The sequence below is a fragment of the Dasypus novemcinctus genome, chromosome 23 (assembly GCF_030445035.2).
Source record: "Dasypus novemcinctus isolate mDasNov1 chromosome 23, mDasNov1.1.hap2, whole genome shotgun sequence".
In the NCBI taxonomy this organism is placed as follows: Eukaryota; Metazoa; Chordata; class Mammalia; order Cingulata; family Dasypodidae; genus Dasypus; species Dasypus novemcinctus.
In genome coordinates, this window is record NC_080695.1 from 41914287 (window position 1) to 41933330 (window position 19044).

Below are 19044 nucleotides of genomic sequence, written 5' to 3' on the forward strand. Positions count from 1 at the left end.
TTTTATATTTAAAAAACTATATTTTATTCAAAAAAATGAGTAAGAATTTGCAATATTTAAATGTCTTTTAATGGGATATGGGTAACTCATCAGTTGCTACATTCAATCTGTTGAAATATTTTGTTTTTTGTTGAAGTATATGAAGAAAATCATGCCTCATACAGGTATGTATTGGGAAAATGAGAAGTATTGTAACATAATTTGTAGATAATTGTAGTTTTCTCTTTTGATAATATACTTTAACTTGCCAAGAGGATGTTGCTTAAATCTTAGTTGCAATGTGGAATCTAAAAATATGATTCTTAACTTGTTTTGCTTCTTATATTAAAATTCACTGAGTTAATATTCACATTTAATGGATTTTTTTCCATGCATAAATTTGTAACATAAGGCATTGTTCATTTGGGAAAATAGTGATTTATTGAGTGTATTGGTTTTATAGGCCTGCAGCTAGATACTATACACTGGATGTCTTAAAACAACAGAACTCTATTCTCTCCAACTTCTGGAGGATCTAAGTCTGATATTAAGTTGCTGGCATACTTTCTTCTTGAGTGCACATGGATCATTCTCAAAGATGAACCACATGCTAGGCAGGAGAATAATCATCAATCAATTTAGAAATATTGAAATGATACAAATAATTTTTTCTGACCACAAGGAAATGAAGCTGGAAATAGTGAAGGCCAGAGAACCAGATTAGGCACAAACATATGGAAGTTAAACAACATCCTTTTAGACAAACTGTGGGTCAAGGAGGAAATTACAAAAGAAATTATAACTACTTTGAAACAAATGAAAATGACAACATGACATATCAAAACTTATGGGATGCATCAAAAGTTGTACTGAGAGGGCAATTCATAGCCATAAATGCATATATCAAAAAAGGAGGAAGAGCGAAATTGATGACCTAACTGCACACCTGGATGAATTAGAAAAAGAGCAACAAACTAAGCCCAAAGGAAGTAAAATGAAGGAAATAACAAAGATTAGAGCAGAACTAAATGAAACAAAATAAAAAGGCAGTAGAAAAAATAAACTAAACCAAAAGCTGGTTCAAAGGGATCAATAAAACTGGCAAAACTTCAGCTAGACTGACAAAAAAAAAAAAAAAAGAGGAAGATGCAAATAAAGTAAGAAACAAGATAGAGGTTATCACCACTACTCCACAGAAATAAAGAGCATCATAAGAGGAATCCTTTGAAAATTATATGCCAACAAAAAGGATAATTTAGAAGAAAGGGACAATTTCTAGAAACACACAAGCTGCCTTCTTTGATGAAAGAAGAAATTGATGAACTCAACAGACTAGTGAAAAGTAATTAGATTGAAATAGTCATCCAAAACCACCAAACTAAGAAGAGCCAAGGACCAGATGGCTTTACAGGTGAATTCTACCAAACATTCTGGAAGGAAATAACATCGATCCTTCTTAAACTCTTACAAAAAAAAAAATAGATGTAGAAGGAACATTGCCTAACTCATTCTATAATGTCAACTTTGCCCTAATACCAAAGCCAAATATAGGTGCCACCAGAAAGGAAAATTATACGCCACCCCCTCTAATGAACCTAGATGTTGAGATCTGCCACAGAATACTTGCTACTCATATTCAACAACACATGAAATGAATTATACAGCATGGTCAAGTGGCTTTCATCCCTGCTGTGCAAGGATGCTTCAACATAAGAAAACCAAACAATGCAATATAGTACATGAACAGATCAGAAGAAAAAGTCACATGGTCATCTCTACAAATGCAGAAAAAGCAGTCAACAAAGTACAGCCCCCTTTCCTTATAAAAATACTGCCAAGTAGAGGACTAGAAGGAAATTTCCTGAACATGATAAAGGGTGTATGAATAACCCACAGCTTACCTAATATACAAGGGTGAAATCCTAAAAGCTTTCCCTCTGGATTGGGAACAAGACAAGGTAACCAGGATCACTGTTCTTATCTATCTTTTTCTACATGTTTGAACATGTATGCCAGGAAAAGATATGAAAAGCATCCAAACTGGGAAGAAAGAAGTAAAAATTTCACTGTTTGCTGATGACAAAATCCTCTACATAGAAACCCTGAGAAATCTACATCACAGCTTCTAGAGCTTATAAATGAGTTCAGTAAAGTCACAGGTTATAAGGTCAATGCACAGAAATCAGTAACATTTTGATACAACAAAAATAAGCAATCAGAGGAAGAAATCAAGAAATAATCCGATTTACAAAAGCAAATAAAGGAAAAAATATTAGAAATAAAATTGATTAAAGATACATATGACTTGTACACAGAAAACTACACAATGCTGTTAAAGGAAAGCAAAGAAGACTTAAATAAATGGAGGAATATTCCCTGTTCGTGGATGATAAGAGTAAACACCATTAAGATATCTATGCTACCCAAATTGATCTACAGATTAAATGCGATCCCATTAAAAATCAACACAGTATTTTTTACAATATTGGAAAAACCTGTTATGAAATTTATTTGAAAACACAAGAGGTCCTGAATAGTCAAAGACATATTGAAAAAGAAAAATGTAATTGGAAGAATCACACTATCTGGTTTTAAAACATACTACAAAGCTACATTGGTCAAAATTGCATGGTATTGGTACAAGAATAGAGGGACCAACAAATGGAACTGAATTGAGAGTTCTGAGAAAGATCCTCACGTATATAGGTCTCTGATATTTCAGAATGCCACCAAGTCCACTGGAAGAGAATGGCTTCTTCAAAAAATGGTGCTTGGAGAACTGAATATCCATATTCAAAGAATGAGAGTGGATCACCAGTTTACACCTTGTACAAAAACCAACTCAAGATGAATTAAGGATCTAAATATCAGAGTCAAGACCATTAAATACCTTGGAAGATAATTAAGTACCTTGAAAGCATCTACATGAACTTATGTGTAGGAAACTAATTCATGAACTTCACACCCAAAGCATGAGCAATGAATGAAAAAATAGAGAAATGGGACCTCCTCAAAATTTAAACCTTTGGCACATCAAAGGAATTAGTCAAGAAAGTGAAAAGACAGCCTATCCAATGAGAGAATAGATTTGGTAACTATATATCTGATATGAGGATAATATTCAGCATATATAAAGATATCCTGTTTCTCAAAAATAAAAAGAGAAACAACCCATTTAAAAAATGGGCAAGTGATTTGAACAGACACTTCTCCAAACAAGAAATAAAACTGGCTAAAAAGGGCATGAAATGATGCGTATCATCGCTAGCAAGTAGGGAAATGCAAATCAAAACTACAATGAGATATCATCTTCCCCCATTAAACTGGCAGTTATTAATAAAAAAGAGAGCTACAGGTGTTGGAGAGGATGTGAAGGAATGGGAATCCTCATCCACTGCTGTTGGGAATGTAGAAGTTTCAAGCCATCATGAAGGACAGTTGAGTAGTTCCTCAAAATCTAACTATGGATCTGTGAAATATACACGGAGATCCCAGCTACCTGTAGAGGATTCCCTTCTTGGGTAGGCGGAGACTAGGCATCTAGCCCCGCTCGGTGGGGCTGAGCCAGGCCGGGCCGCAGCGGCGGACGCCGGAGCGGGGCCGGGCGGGGCCGAGCCAGGCCGAGCCGGGCCGCGGTAGCGTTTGGAGCCGGGCGGGCCGGTGCAGGCCCCAGCTGCGGGCCGCGGTAGCGTTTGGAGCCGGGCGGGGCCGGTGCAGGCCCCGGCTGCGGGCCGCGGTAGCGCTTGGAGCCGGGCGGGGCCGGTGCAGGCCCCGGCTGCGGGCCGCGGTAGCGCTTGGAGCCGGGCGGGGCCGGTGCAGGCCCCGGCTGCCGGCCGCGGTAGCGCTTGGAGCCGGGCGGGACCGGTGCAGGCCCCGGCTGCCGGCCGCGGTAGCGCTTGGAGCCGGGCGGGGCCGGTGCAGGCCCCGGCTGCGGGCCGCGGTAGCGCTTGGAGCCGGGCGGGGCCGGTGCAGGCCCCGGCTGCGGGCCGCGGTAGCGTTTGGAGCCGGCGGGCCCGGGTCAGGCCGCGGCGGGTACGGAGCGGGGCAGGGCCGGTCCAGGCCGCGGTGGCGGGAGGTGGACGCCGGAGCCGGCTGGGCCGCTGTAGCGAGCGGAGCTGGGCGGAGCCAGGCCAGGCCAAGGCGGCGTGAGGAGCCGGGCAGAGCCGGGTCAAGCCTCCGCGGCGGGCGGAGCTGGGCCTGCGGAGGGGTTTCTGGTTTTGTTTTGTTTTTTTTTTTCTTTTTTTTTTTTTTTGTTTGTTTGTTTTTTGTTTTTTTGTTTTTTTGTTTTTTTTAATTTTACTTAATTTTTTTTTTTTTTTTTTTTTTTTTTGAGCATCTGCAGTACCGGGGAGTTCGTGGGCCCTGGGCGGCCTATTGGGGGTTTGTGGGAAGGGAGGTGCTTGCAGACCCATTTGGGCAGACAGACGGGGGGGTATTAGGGCAAAGCGGGGGGAAGTTGTTGTTTTAGATAGTGTTGCAATTGTGACACGTGTGTACCTGTATCTCTCTTCTCCCTATCCGTTCCCCACCGTTTGCCCATCCTCTTTTTCTTTCTTCCTTTCTTCTTGCCTTTCTTTTTTCTTTATTATAATTAGTTTTTTTTTTTTTTCGGTTTTCTCTTTCCCTCTTGTCCCTCATCTTCCACTTATTTTTACTTTAATTCAAGTATACAATAGGTGCTACAGGGAACACCTCACATTTGCTGGGTTTTCCCATCCTCCACTGCCTCATTTCTGTGTGAACTGATTTAGGCTACCTACACTATCCCCCTTCCTCTGCATCTTGATATCCACTATCATCTACTGTCTCTCCTATATTCCACCCCCCACCTCCCGTTCTTTGATCCACAAAGTGTCTAACTCTTAATTTCTAATACCTTTGTTCTGTTTTCTGTCTATTATCCACTCTTGAAACTATTACCTTTCTTTTCTTTTTCCCTCTCTCATGAAAACAATAGCTGTGTAGTTCATACCATATTCCTCCCAAATTCAGTCATCAACTTCATAAAAGGTACTCTACCTACAGCTATAACTCTATACAATCTACATGAATCTAACCTCCATCCTTCCAGATCTCATATTCCTGCTTTATTAACATACATCACCAATACAACTTTACACTTTTCCCTTGCTTACACAATTGCCTTTCCCCAACACTAATACTTTCCTCTAACGTGAACTTAACCAACAACAAGTAACTAGAATAAGAAGAAAAAAGTGACAAAGAGAAGATATAACACCTGTGCAAAAATAACAACTAATTAACCTCCAAGAGCAGACAAAGAAGCTAAGGAACTGATTAAATTCGTCAAAATAAAGAGATGACCAGAAAGCAACAAAAATCTACGAACCAAACCAATAATCAGGAAAACATGGCTGAATCCAATCAACAAACCAATAATCACGAAGGGGAGCAAAACTTGGCACAAGCAATGAAAGATCTCAGAACATTTATCACCGACAAATTTGATGCAGTAATGAAAGAGGTTAACAACATGAAGACATCACTTGGAGGGGAAATTGCAGACATACGCAAAAACATAACAGATATGATGGGAATGAACACCACAGTTCAAGAAATCAAAAATACACTTGCAGCAAATATCAGCAGACTAGAAGAGACAGAGCAGAGAATTAGTGATGTGGAAGACAGTACATCAGAAATCAAACAGATAGTAGAAGGGGTCAATAAGAAGATAGAAAAAATCCAATTAGGATTTAGGGACCTGAATGACAATGCAAAACGCTCAAACATACGTATTATAGGCATTCCAGAAGGTGAAGAGAAGGGAAAGGGGTCAGAAAGAGTGTTGCAGGAAATAATGGCTGAAAACTTCCCAAATCTACTGAAAGAGACAGATGTACATATCCAAGAAGCACAGCGCACTCCACAAGTCATAAACCCCAACAGGCCCACCCCAAGACATATACTTGTCAAATTATCCAATGCTCAAGACAAAGAGAAAATCCTAAAAGCAGCAAGAGAAAAGAAAACCATCACATACAAGGGAAGCTCAATTAGATTAAGTGCTGATTTCTCCTCTGAAACCATGGAGGCAAGAAGACAGTGGTATGATATAGTCAAGGTACTAAAGGAAAGAAATTTCCAACCAAGAATACTTTATCCAGCTAAACTAGCATTCAAATATGATGGAGAGTTCAAAATATTCGCAGACAAACAGAAACTGAAAGAGTATACCAACAAGAAACCTCCACTTCAAGAAATTCTAAAGGGAGTGCTGCAGGAAGAAAGGAAAAAACAGGAAAGGCAAAGTTGGAGGAGAGTATAAGACCAACAACAACAACAAAAAAGACAAAAAAAAAATATACAAACAAAATATGACAAACACAAATCCAATCAAAATATGGCTAACACAAATAAATCCTTGATAGTAATAACACTGAATGTCAATGGATTAAACTCACCTATCAAAAGATTCAGACTGGGACACTGGATAAGGAAATATGACCCATCCATATGCTGTCTACAAGAGACACATCTTAGACCCAGAGACGCATGGAGATTGAAAGTGAAAGGCTGGAAAACAATCATACAAGCTAACAATAACCAAAAAAAGGCAGGAGTAGCTATATTAATATCAGACAAAATAGACTTTAAATGTGAAACAATTATGAGAGACAAAGAAGGATACTACATTTTAGTCAAAGGGAAAATCTGTCAAGAAGATCGAACAATCATAAATATCTATGCCCCTAACAAGGGTGCCTCTAAATACGTCAGGCAAACGCTGGAAAAACTAAGTGAAAGAATAGATACATCTACAATTATAGTGGGGGATTTTAATACACCACTATCAACTCTGGACAGAACATCTCAAAAGAGAATCACCAAAGAAACAAAACATCTGAATAGTATAATAGAGGAGCTCGATCTAATAGACATATATAGATCGCTACACCCAAACACAGCAGGATATACATTTTTCTCAAGCGCACATGGATCATTCTCCAAGATAGATCATATGCTAGGCCACAAAGAAAGGCTGAACGAATTCAGAAAGATTGAAATCATACAAAACATTATCTCTGACCACAGTGGAGTCAAGCTGGAGATTTGCAAGGGAAAGAAGCCCAGATTTCACACCACGATTTGGAAATTAAACAACACACTCTTAGAAAAACAGTGGGTCAAAGAGGAAATCTCAAAAGAAATCAATGACTACCTTGAAACAAATGATAATGATAACACAACATACCAAAATTTATGGGATGCAGCAAAAGCAGTACTGAGAGGGAAGTTTATAGCCATAAATTCATATATCAAAAAAGAAGAAAGAGCAAAAATTGAAGAACTAACTGCACATTTGAAGGAATTAGAAAAACAACAACAAAGTAACCCAACAGGAAGAAGAAGGAAGGAAATAACAAAGATAAGAGCAGAACTAAATGAAATAGAAAATAAGAAAGCACTTGAACAGATAAACAAGACCAAGAGCTGGTTTTTTGAGAAGATTAACAAAATTGACAAACCTTTAGCAACACTAACAAAGAAAAAAAGAGAGAAGATGCAAATACACAAAATAAGAAATGAGAAAGGCGATATCACCACTGACCCCACAGAAATAAAGACTATCATAAGAGGATATTTTGAAAAACTATATTCCAACAAAAATGACAATCTAGAGGAAATGGACAAATTCCTAGAAACACATAAACAGCCCATATTGACAAAAGAAGAAATTGATGATCTTAACAAATCAATCACAAGCAGAGAGATAGAATCAGTTATTAAAAATCTCCCAACTAAGAAGAGCCCAGGGCCAGATGGCTTCACAGGTGAATTCTATAAAACATTCCGGAAAGAACTGACACCAATCCTGCTGAAACTATTCCAAACCATCGAAACAGAAAGAACATTACCCAACTCCTTCTATGATGCCAACATTACCCTAGTACCAAAGCCAAACAAAGACATCACAAGAAAGGAAAATTACAGACCAATTTCTCTAATGAACCTAGACGCAAAAATACTTAACAAAATACTTGCTAATCGTATTCAACAACACATTAAACGAATTATACACCACGACCAAGTGGGATTCATCCCAGGTATGCAAGGATGGTTCAACATAAGAAAATCAATCAACGTAATACACCATATAAACAGATTGAAGGAAAAAAATCACATGATTATATCTATTGATGCAGAAAAAGCATTTGACAAAATACAGCACCCTTTCTTGATAAAAACACTCCAAATGATTGGAATACAAGGAAATTTTTTGAACATGATAAAGAGTATATATGAAAAACCTAAAGCCAATATTGTTTACAATGGAGAAATCCTAGACTCCTTCCCTCTAAACTCAGGAACAAGACAAGGATGCCCACTGTCGCCGCTCCTATTTAACATTGTCTTAGAAGTACTTGCTCGAGCACTGAGGCAAGAACCAGAAATAAAAGGCATTCAAATTGGAAAGGAAGAAGTCAAAATTTCATTATTTGCAGATGACATGATCCTATACATAGAAAACCCTGAGAGATCTACAACGAAGATTCTAGAACTCATAAATGAGTTTAGTAAAGTCGCAGGTTATAAGATCAATGCGCAAAAATCAGTAGCATTTCTGTACACCAATAATGAGCAAGATCAGGAGGAAATCAAGAAACAAATACCATTCACAATAGTAAATAAAAAAATCAAATACTTAGGAATAAATTTAACTAAAGAGGTAAAGAACTTATACACTGAGAACTATACAAGATTGTTCAAGGAAATCAAAGAAGACCTAAATAAATGGAAGACTATTCCTTGTTCATGGATAGGAAGACTGAACATTATAAAGATGTCTATCCTACCAAAATTGATCTACACATTCAATGCAATCCCAATAAAAATCAATGCAGCCTTCTTTAAGGAACTAGAAAAACTAACTATGAAATTTATTTGGAAAGGAAAGAGACCCCGAATAGCCAAAGACATACTGAAAAAGAAAAACGAAATTGGAGGAATCACACTACCTGACTTCAAAACATACTATAAAGCTACGGTGGTGAAAACAGCATGGTATTGGCATAAGGAGAGACATATAGACCAATGGAATCGAATTGAAAGCTCTGATATAGAACCTCACATATACAACCACATAATATTCGATAAAGCCACCAAACCCTCTCAACTGGGAGAGAGTGGCCTATTCAACAAATGGTGTCTGGAGAACTGGATAGCCATATGTAGAAGAATGAAAGAGGATTACCATCTCACACCTTATACAAAGATCAACTCAAGATGGATCAAAGACCTAAATATAAGAGCCAAGACCATAAAAACCTTAGAAAGCAGTGTAGGGAAACATCTACAGGACCTTGTAATAGGTAATGGATTTATGAATATCTCACCAAAAGCACGAGCAGCAAAAGAACTAATAGATAAATGGGACTTCCTCAAAATTAAAGCCTTCTGCACCTCAAAGGAGTTTGTCAAGAAAGTAAAAAGGGAGCCCACACAGTGGGAGAAAATATTTGGCAATCATATATCTGATAAGAAACTTATAACTTGCATATATAAAGAACTCCTACATCTTGAAAATAAAAAGATAAACAATCCATTTAAAAAATGGGAAAAAGACTTAAACAGACACTTCTCCGAAGAAGAAATTCAAATGGCAAGAAAGCACATGAAAAAATGTTCCAAATCTCTAGCTATCAGGGAAATGCAAATCAAAACCACAATGAGATACCATCTTACACCCATAAGATTGGCAGCTATGAAAAAAACAGAAGAATACAAGTGCTGGAGAGGATGTGAAGGAAGGGGAACACTCATCCACTGCTGGTGGGAATGCAGAAGGATCCAACCATTCTGGAGAACAGTATGGCGGTTTCTCAAAAAACTAGCCATAGATTTGCCATATGACCCAGCAATACCACTGCTGGGAATATACCCAGCAGAACTGAAAACAAGAACACAAACCAATATATGTACACCAATGTTCATAGCAGCATTGTTCACTATTGCCAAAAGTTGGAATCAACCCAAATGCCCATCAACAGACGAGTGGATCAATAAAATGTGGTATATACACACAATGGAATACTACTCGGCTGTAAGAACAAACACACTACAAACACATGTGATAACATGGATGAATCTTGAGAACCTTATGTTGAGTGAAGCAACCCAGACATTGAAGGACAAATACTACATGACCTCAATGATATGAAATAAACAAGCTGCCCTAGATAGCAAGAGACTGAACGATAGGCTTGCAGGAAATCGGAGGGTGGAGGAAGGATATGAGCCGATGTCTGCAGGGGTGGAATTTAAGATGAGATGGTGGTAAGTATGAACACAAAGAAGAGATAAAAGGGGGGCAAGGGGTTGCCTTTGCTTGGGGCTTTGCGGGTTTGAGGGTGGCTGGGGAGGGACGGGTGGGTAACGTTGCCCAAAAGTGGGGGGAGGGAGGGGTAGCATACGAATCAGGAGAGGGTCAGGTGTTGGTGGAGAGTAAAATGCCGAGAAAATCATATCAAAATATAATAAAGAGGGTTACCTGTTTAGAATGCTCGGAGGGGAGGGTCTGATGCAGGACGGGCTCCTGGGGAATGTCTAAATGCTCATTCTGCCAGAGTGGGTGACACCATGGGGTAGAAACCCAAGTAGTGAGAGTGGGGGAGGACCCACATCCTGGGGAGGACTAATGCCATCCAATAGAGGGAACTGTATCCCTCGAGAGAAAGGGTGGCTCCCAGGGCATTGGGGCAGTTGAGCAAGTTAGGCCCTGAACACTATTCCATCTATCTCTGGAAGTGGCTCCTCAGGAAACGGAGGTTGGCTATCACTGAGGGCACCAAGGTGGAAGGGAAAATGGACGTTAAATGTGTGGAACCAAAGTAAATGGGGGGTAAGAGAGGAGTTTCTTGAGAGTACACAAGGATGGATATAAAACATGTAATATTACACCATAACATATAGGAGATGACAGACTGATAATGTAAACCATAATGTAAAACATAGGATAACTAAAAATGTAAAGAACTGTGTATCCTAAAGTATGCACCATAATGTAAACACAGATGTCACCTTGTTAGAAAGCTAATGTCTCAGACTCTGTACATCACTTTAAGTAAATATGATATGAATAGGGCGTAAGAGTATCACTGTGGAAGGGAAAAGGTTTTCTGGTGGATGTGTGGGAGTGCTGTATATTATATATATACATTGCTGTGGTCTAGGACTCCTGTGAAGAAAAGCTGAATAATTGGGGGGGGGGGGGGAAAGAAAAAAAAAAGAAAAAAATAGGATGTGGAATTTTTTCAAGTCAACACTCTTTATCTAAGTTCTTTATCTAACTTTATCCAAGTTCTTTATCTATCCTTTAAACTCATCGCTATATGCCATTCCCTAGTAAGGGACCATGACATTATATTGGGCTTCAAATTTCGGGGAGTTCTGGATCACAGAGTGTTTCAACAATGGCAATAGAGGGATACTGGTATGGGATACCAATGACAGGTGATATATGACTGACAGGGAGCGGTACTGAACATATGTCCAGGGTGCATGGCAATGTTTGGATATACTCATAGTGGCAACAATTAAAAACCACAGTAGGGGGGGTACTGGGTTCCTGGCCAGTGGTGCTCTGTCGTGGTCCCTAGGGGAGCAGCGACAGTCTCCCAGGTACAGTGGTGGGGACCGGGAGGGAGTGAGGGTTCAACAGTGAGCCCCTGATACTAATGACTATGCTTGTGAGCTGATAAACCCAAAATAAGAACAAGGCCTAGAGCAACTTTGTGCCTGGGAATTTCCTTCTGTCAGCCTTCATGTTACTCAAATGTGGCCAGTCTCGAAGCCAAACTCAGCATGTAAATGCAATGCCTTCCCCCCAGCGTGGGACATGACACCCGGGGATGAGCCTCCCTGGCAACGAGGGACCACTATCAACTACCAACTGATGATGCAACTGGAAAATGACCTTATACGGAAGGTTCAATGCGGATCAGCAGAATATCCATGTCTACATAAAATACCATGACTTTAAAATGCTGTTTGACCTAAAGTAAGGGGGAAATGGAAAGGAGAAATGAGTTTATATGGCTACGAGTTTCTAAAAAAGAGTCTGGAGGCTGGCAGAAGGTTTGCCCTCATGCACAACTGAGCAGAGTCAGAGAGACAGATAAAGCAGATACAACTCCCAGATATTGGTTCCTTTGAGGGCTAAAGAGACCCATGGGAGTTATGGTCATGGCCGATGGGGTTAACTACCAGGGCAGATGGCCCCTCTTTGGAAATGGTGTTTATGTGTGATGAATCTGGACTCAGATGGGATCTCCCTTCATAAGACTTTCATGCTAATGTGCTGGAGGTGCAGTTAAAGTTGGGGTTTAAGATATATTTAGGGGATTTGAATCTCTGGACTGACAATGTGATAGCCAGATCCTGAGCCTCAACAGACTCCAGCACCTACAATCTGATTTATTGGACTTACCACACTCAGCTAAGATGGAGGTGAAGAAGGACAACCACCGCACCATGGAGCCTAGAGTGATTACAACTGAAAATGGGAGGATTGCATCCAGCATCCAGGTGGAATCTGAGCCTCCTCTTGACATAAAGGTGCAATGGACACAACCAATCCAGTGTCCACATAGAAGAGGTGGCATTGGATTGGGAAAAGTGGACATAATGGACAAAGGGTATGGGGAAAGGCAGGAAGTGATGAGAGGTGGAGGCGTCTTCGGGACATGGAGCTGCCCTGGATGGTGCTTCAGAGGTAATCACCGGACATTGTAAATCCTCACAGGGCCTACATGATGGAATAGAGGAGAGTATGGGCCATGATGTGAACCAATGTATATGAGGTGCAGAGGTGCCCAAAGATGTACTTACCAAATCCAATGGATGTGTCATGACGATGGGAACGAGTGTTGTTGGGGGGGGGGGAGAGGGGGGGTGGGGGGGTGGGGTTGAATGGGACCTCACATATATATTTTTAATGTAATATTATTACAAAGTCAATAAAAAATTAAAAAATTAAAAAAAAAAATCTAACTATGGATCTGCCACATGATCCAGCAATTCCACTGCTGGGTATATATTCAGAAGAATTGAAAGTCAAGACACAAAAAGATACATGCACACCAATGTTCATTGCAGCATTATTCAGTATTGACAGAAGTTGAAATCAACCCAAATGCCCATCAAGAGATGAATGGATAAACAAAATGTGGTATAACATACAATGGGATATTATTCAGCTGTAAGAAGGAATACAACACTAACACATGGGATAACATGGATGAATCATGAGGACATTATGCTGAGTGAAGTAAGCTAGACTTTGAAAGAAAATTTTACATGACCTCACTGACATGAATTAAGGAAATCAAACAGAATCAGAGAGGTACAGTTTGGAATAAAGGTTTACAGGAAATAGAAAAGGAGAAGGTTATGAACAAATGCCCATATGGGCAAAATCTATAAGTTGGAAGTGAGTAATTATATGTTGAAAGGATATGATAGGGATGTAGTGATACTATTGGGTTGGATGATGCAGGTTTGACAGGGGTTAGTTTGGGGAAGGGTGGGTTGGTTAGTCCATGGAACTGAGTTAGCATTGTGGGAGATTGCAGGTGAACACTGGGCATTGGCAGGTATGTGGTTGAAACTTTGATGTTGGGGAAACTCTTTTGGCAATATGACAAGGAAGGTTGCTGGTTTAGGGTGTTGGATAGTGGGCATTTGGGACAGGGCACAACTGGGGCATTATTCTAGAGAATGTGCTCTGATCTTTTTTGTTAAAGTGTGTTGTGTCAGTGGCTGGAGACCCACATAATGAGCAGAAGGAGTTGGACTTCCATCCTTGGGTGGCCTGATATGTTAGCAAACAGAGGGGAGGGTGTCCCTCAAGAGGAAGGGCAGTTCCTAATAGTGGAGGACAGACCCATGTATTAAACCTTCATTGTGTTTGCAAGTAACTTTGTATCTTGTCCTGCAAGGAGTGAAGCCTGTTGGTCACCATGGGCCCCAAGTGAGGTAAAGGGAAAGACAGAGTAGACAAAAGAGAGTGGGTATTTAGGGGGTAATGGAACTGTTCTGCATGATCTTGCAATGATGGATACAGGTCATGCTGAATTCCATCAAAAAATTGTAAGCATGTGGTCTAGAGTGTAGACCAAGGTCAATGGCTATATTTCAATATTCATACATCATTTGTAACAAATATACCATCCACATTTAAAGTGTTATTGATATGGGAAAGGGGGAAAGGGGAGGATGTTTGGTGTATGGAAGTATCCTGTGTTCTGTATGTGACTTTACTCTGACCTAAAACTTTTTTTAAGACAAAATGAAAAAAAGTAAGACATTGGGGAAAAAATGGAAGAAAACATCACTGTACATACAGGACAACAGATATTACAGTGGTGAAAGGCAAAATGTTCATAGAAATTTTTAAAAATATTTTTCATTATTTTTTTAATATCCCAAGTTTAAAATTTTATTTTCATTTTGGTTTTCTAAATCATTACATATTTCATTTCTTATCTTTAAACCAATCATTATTTCATTTCCCTATTAATTGTATTTGGTGGTATTCTTGGCTAAATTTTTGAAGAAGTTTTGGACGACAAGAAGGCTACAGCTATGACAGGGTAAGATTATTGGTGTGGGGTGTCAGTGAAGGGGGCTAGATGGGGGGAAGTTCTCCTGGGCATACATATAAGATACATAAAGGTTTTCAAATGTTCATGGGACATTGTCACTGTGGGTGGATATTCATACAATAACCAAAAGTATATTGAATTCCCAACCTGGAGAGCTCTGCCACATTTTCTAGTGGAACACCAACAATACCCCAAGTGCAGGGCAAGGACTAGTGAAGAAGGATGGTCCTTTGATGGACACTTATGCTTATGAGCCTTTGCTGTAGAAATTGCAACTTAGCCTAGTGCTATAGGGTGCCTAAGAATTACTTCCTGACAGCTTCCATGTTGCTCAAATGTGCCCTCTCTCTAAGCCAAAGTCAGCATAGAAATGCAGTACCTTCCCCCAGTGTGGCACATTACTATCAGAAATGAGCCTCCCTGGCACCAAGTCATTACTACCAAACACTACTGAGCATGCAACTTGAAAAAGACCTTGAATAAATGGAGAAAGGTCAAGACAAATGGATTCATATGGCAAAGAGAGAAAAAAGTGAGCCAGGAGTTCATCCCAGAGGTAACGCTTATGCACTTCTCAGCAGGATCTCATAAACTGCCAAAGTAAATACTTCCGCCAAATAGTGGAGCTCCTCAGGGCTCTGGAGATACTTAGATCTTATGGTCATGGCAGACAGCTGTGGAGTTGGTGCCTTGCCAGTGGGCCCTTCTTTGGAGTTTGTTCTCCTGAATGTGACAGAGTTGGACTCAGTTGTGACTTCTCTGTACTTGCCTCTTTTGTACCTTCTATTTGAATCTATACTTGGTGCTGGAGTCGGTATGTGTAGGTCCAAGAACCTTGAAGACTGATGATCCACTAAACCATCAGTAACAGATATCCCTTCAGCACATTATTCATCTGTCTTCTCATTTTTTCATCAAAACAATATCAAAAAATCTTGATTTATCTAATTCAAATGAGTCAAACACAAAGGTTCCTTAGATGCTTTATAAAAGTATTAGTAATCTGTCAATCCTTTGAGGCATTGCTGTTCAGTATGACTCACTTTGGACAAGATGTAAGTGTTGCCTTAGGGTTTCACTCATCACTCACTTAAAATGTCAAATTTCAGAATTACAAATTGGGGTAAATTCTCCAATTTCATAAACAGACCGTGAGTCAGGGAGTTGTGGGATACTGTGATGTTTTGCGTTTTCCACTGTTTGGTGCTTGGTGTATGAGTTGCTTGATAATTGATACAAATTATCACAAAAAGCAGTGACTTCAAACAAGAATAACTATTGTTCTCAGAATGCATTCAGGAGCTGTGGGGAAAACATCCTCTGCAATAGAGGTTCTCCTACTTAAAAAAACCTCCCTGAGGATTTTGGGGTTTGACTCCCACCTGGAAAATCAGTGCACCTAGCAGAAGCTCACTGGGGGAGAGGTAGAAATTAAAGTACACAACTTGAGGTGTCCTTCATGTGCACATTTTTTTTTGTGGATGTAGTGGTTGTTTCTTCCTGATGCCCTAGTCTCCACCTGGACTAGCCTGAGGCTCCAGGTTTAGGTTCCAAGAAGCTGAATCTCACTTTAGGGAGTCCCTGAACTTTGTGGCATGTTCTTCTGGGTCAGAGGACATCCCAGGGGCTGATCCACCTCCTTGCAGCTTTCCTGGATCCTTTGTCTTTCTCTTTTTCAAAATCCAACAAAGGCCCCTCCTTAATATGTTCATTCATTTGGGTTTTGAGAAACCCTGGGAGTTGTCTTCCAAGCCTGGGGGGATCATGGAGTTTGTCAGGAAAATCTCTGATCTCGGTGGGGAGCTTCTCTTTCCTTCTCTTTCCTTGGCCTTGGGGGGTCCCTTGGCCATTTTTCTGGTGGACAATTCTAAGGAGGGGTGTAGATTGCCGTCCTGCTTGAGAAGTGGATGGAATATAGTCTTATTGCTTCTTTTTAAGGAAGATAAGGGAGGTCCTCCTGCTGGAGGCTGCTCCCCCTGGTCTCCGTACAGGACACACCATTTGAATAGTGGGTAGGTGTCCACCATTCCTACTATGGGCATGACAGTGAGAGGCCCCAGAAGCCAACCTACCTGATTCCAAGTTCAATTTAATTTGGCAAGCCTGTAGCTGTGGCTCTACATCCATGTTGAATCCAATCCCAGTGGAGGGAGATTTGGTTGCTTCTGGCTGCAAATTTGCACCAGCAGTAGCCTGGTGTGCAGGGGTAAGGGGTAGAGGGCAACTGCCCAGTGCACTCCTGGACAGGGTCTGATTGGCCTTGATGTTAGTGGTGTTACTGGCCTGAATTAAGGTGTGGGAGAGGGCAAGTGGATGGGGTAGAGGGATGCCTCTTGCCCATGCTCTCCAGAAACGTCCTGAAAGAACAGAGGAGTTCAGATGAGAGAGGTAAGGGAAGGTGTGGGCAGGGTTAGGAGGTAGGACAGGGTTGGGGGTGAGGAAAGGGAGGAACAGAGGGAGGGCATGTGGAATGGGCCAGAAGTCTACTGGTGCAGAGATGGAAAATCCAGTGACAGGGGTGATCAGAATATCAGGAAGATGAGAAAAGAAGTGCGGGGTGAGGGGAACCAAGGAGGAAAGGGTGAGGGGGCTCTCAGGGTGATGGTAAAAATGGATGGGGATATGGGGGGTAGTGCCAAGGAGGATTCTGGAATGAGGGAAATGGCCAAAGATGTTGGTGATGATGGGGTGGCCAGGGTGGAATGATGGGGGAGGGAGGGAAAGGGTGGGAAAGAGGAAGAAAAGGAAAGGACCAGGATAGTTTCTGAAAGGAGGTTGGGCTTTGCAGACACCACCTGGTGGGAGGGTCTCACCCCCAGCAGTCATGCAGGGGCCTCCCACAGAGAGGCAGGTGGTTGTGCCCGGGAGGGAAGAGTGAGCCACCAGAGACAAGACTAGGAGTGATCCCAGCCAGAGATGTCACAGATGGTTCACTCTGCAGGTGTGAAGGTTGCCTGGTAACCAGACACTGGGCCACCAAGTGGTCACTGAGAGGGCAACGTCCTCCACCTGGTCCCCCTTTGGCAGGCAGTCATCCCACAGAGGAGGAAAGGCCCGTGTGTGGCAGTTGACATGACGGTATCTGTCTGGTCCAGGTTCCTTGTACATGGGACTGCAGGAAACAAAGCAGAGGTTTTAATCAAAGGAAGAAGGGGAGCAGGGGCCCTAGCAGGCCTGGCCAGGAAGGGGCTGCTGAGGACTCAGTCCCAACTGATTCCTTGCATCCCTGGCTTTCTAGGAGACATTTTACCAAATCCCCATGGCTTTCTTCTGCACATTTTCTCTCTGTGGTTCCATTTCTTATCCACCCTAGTGTGCTCTGGATGCCCAGATAGCACAGGTCATGTTTGGGCCGGGGGGGGGGGGGAGGGGGAGAGCAAGAAAGAAGGCATAGAGATGAATCACCTTTTCTGAGGAGGACTCACACCTGGTGTTCCCACGGCACCTACCTGGCAGGCTCTCCAAGGTGGGAAATTAGGAGACTGGGTTACATTGGTGAGGGCAAGAGTAAAACATGTGCTGTGGGGCTGCATGCCACAGCCCATTGAATGAGGCTCTTTGGGAAATAGATTCTAAGAGCTCCCAGAGTGAGGAAATGATGTTGAATGATCAGGGGAAACAATGGAGGGTCTCACACATGTTTAATGTGCCATCTTTTATCAAGGACTTTCACACAAATTGTATCCCTACAAATACCATGTAAATTAAACTGCATAAAGGTTATTTCACAGGTGGAATCTCAGGTTTAGCACAATTCAACTCTTTGTCTCTAGAAGGCCACTCAATTCCTAACTTCCCATCCCTCCTAGATTTGTTTCACTGCATGTCACACTTGCTACACCTCCAACACCTTCCCTCTTTCTTTACAAGGATGCATGGAGGATATGAGAGTGTCCAAAGTTCTGTGAGTCTTTTTGTGTTCACACCCTCTGGGACCTCTGCTCTCTGAGGGGGTCTTTAACAACTGACAGGCTCAGACTCTTAAGGTGATTTGGGCTCTGAGGGGTTGAGGGTATGGTTCACCTTGGAGCAGGTGTGTTGGAAGAGCAGAACATTACCTTTTAATTCACCCTTTTTCTCCACTTTCTTGCCTCTGTTCTGACACTGGAAAAACAAAAAAGAAGATAGGATCTCATGGGATACACTCTGTCTTTTCAAGGAAACCTTCAGAACCCTATCTGTGAATAACGTATCCTTTGTATTAGTCCATAAAACATTTTTAGGGAGTTAATTCAATTGATTATCTTTTCATCTTTGAATAATAAAGATTTTCTGGATGAGATATCAATTGATTTTTAGTCAAGAGTCTTTTTTTGAGAACTTTCTTGTGAACAGGACACAGAATCTCAACCCTACAGGAGAAAATATGGCCTTAGAAAAAGATGCTGGTCCCTGTCATCACAGCTTGAACAAGAATGTCTCATTGAGCCTTCCAGAG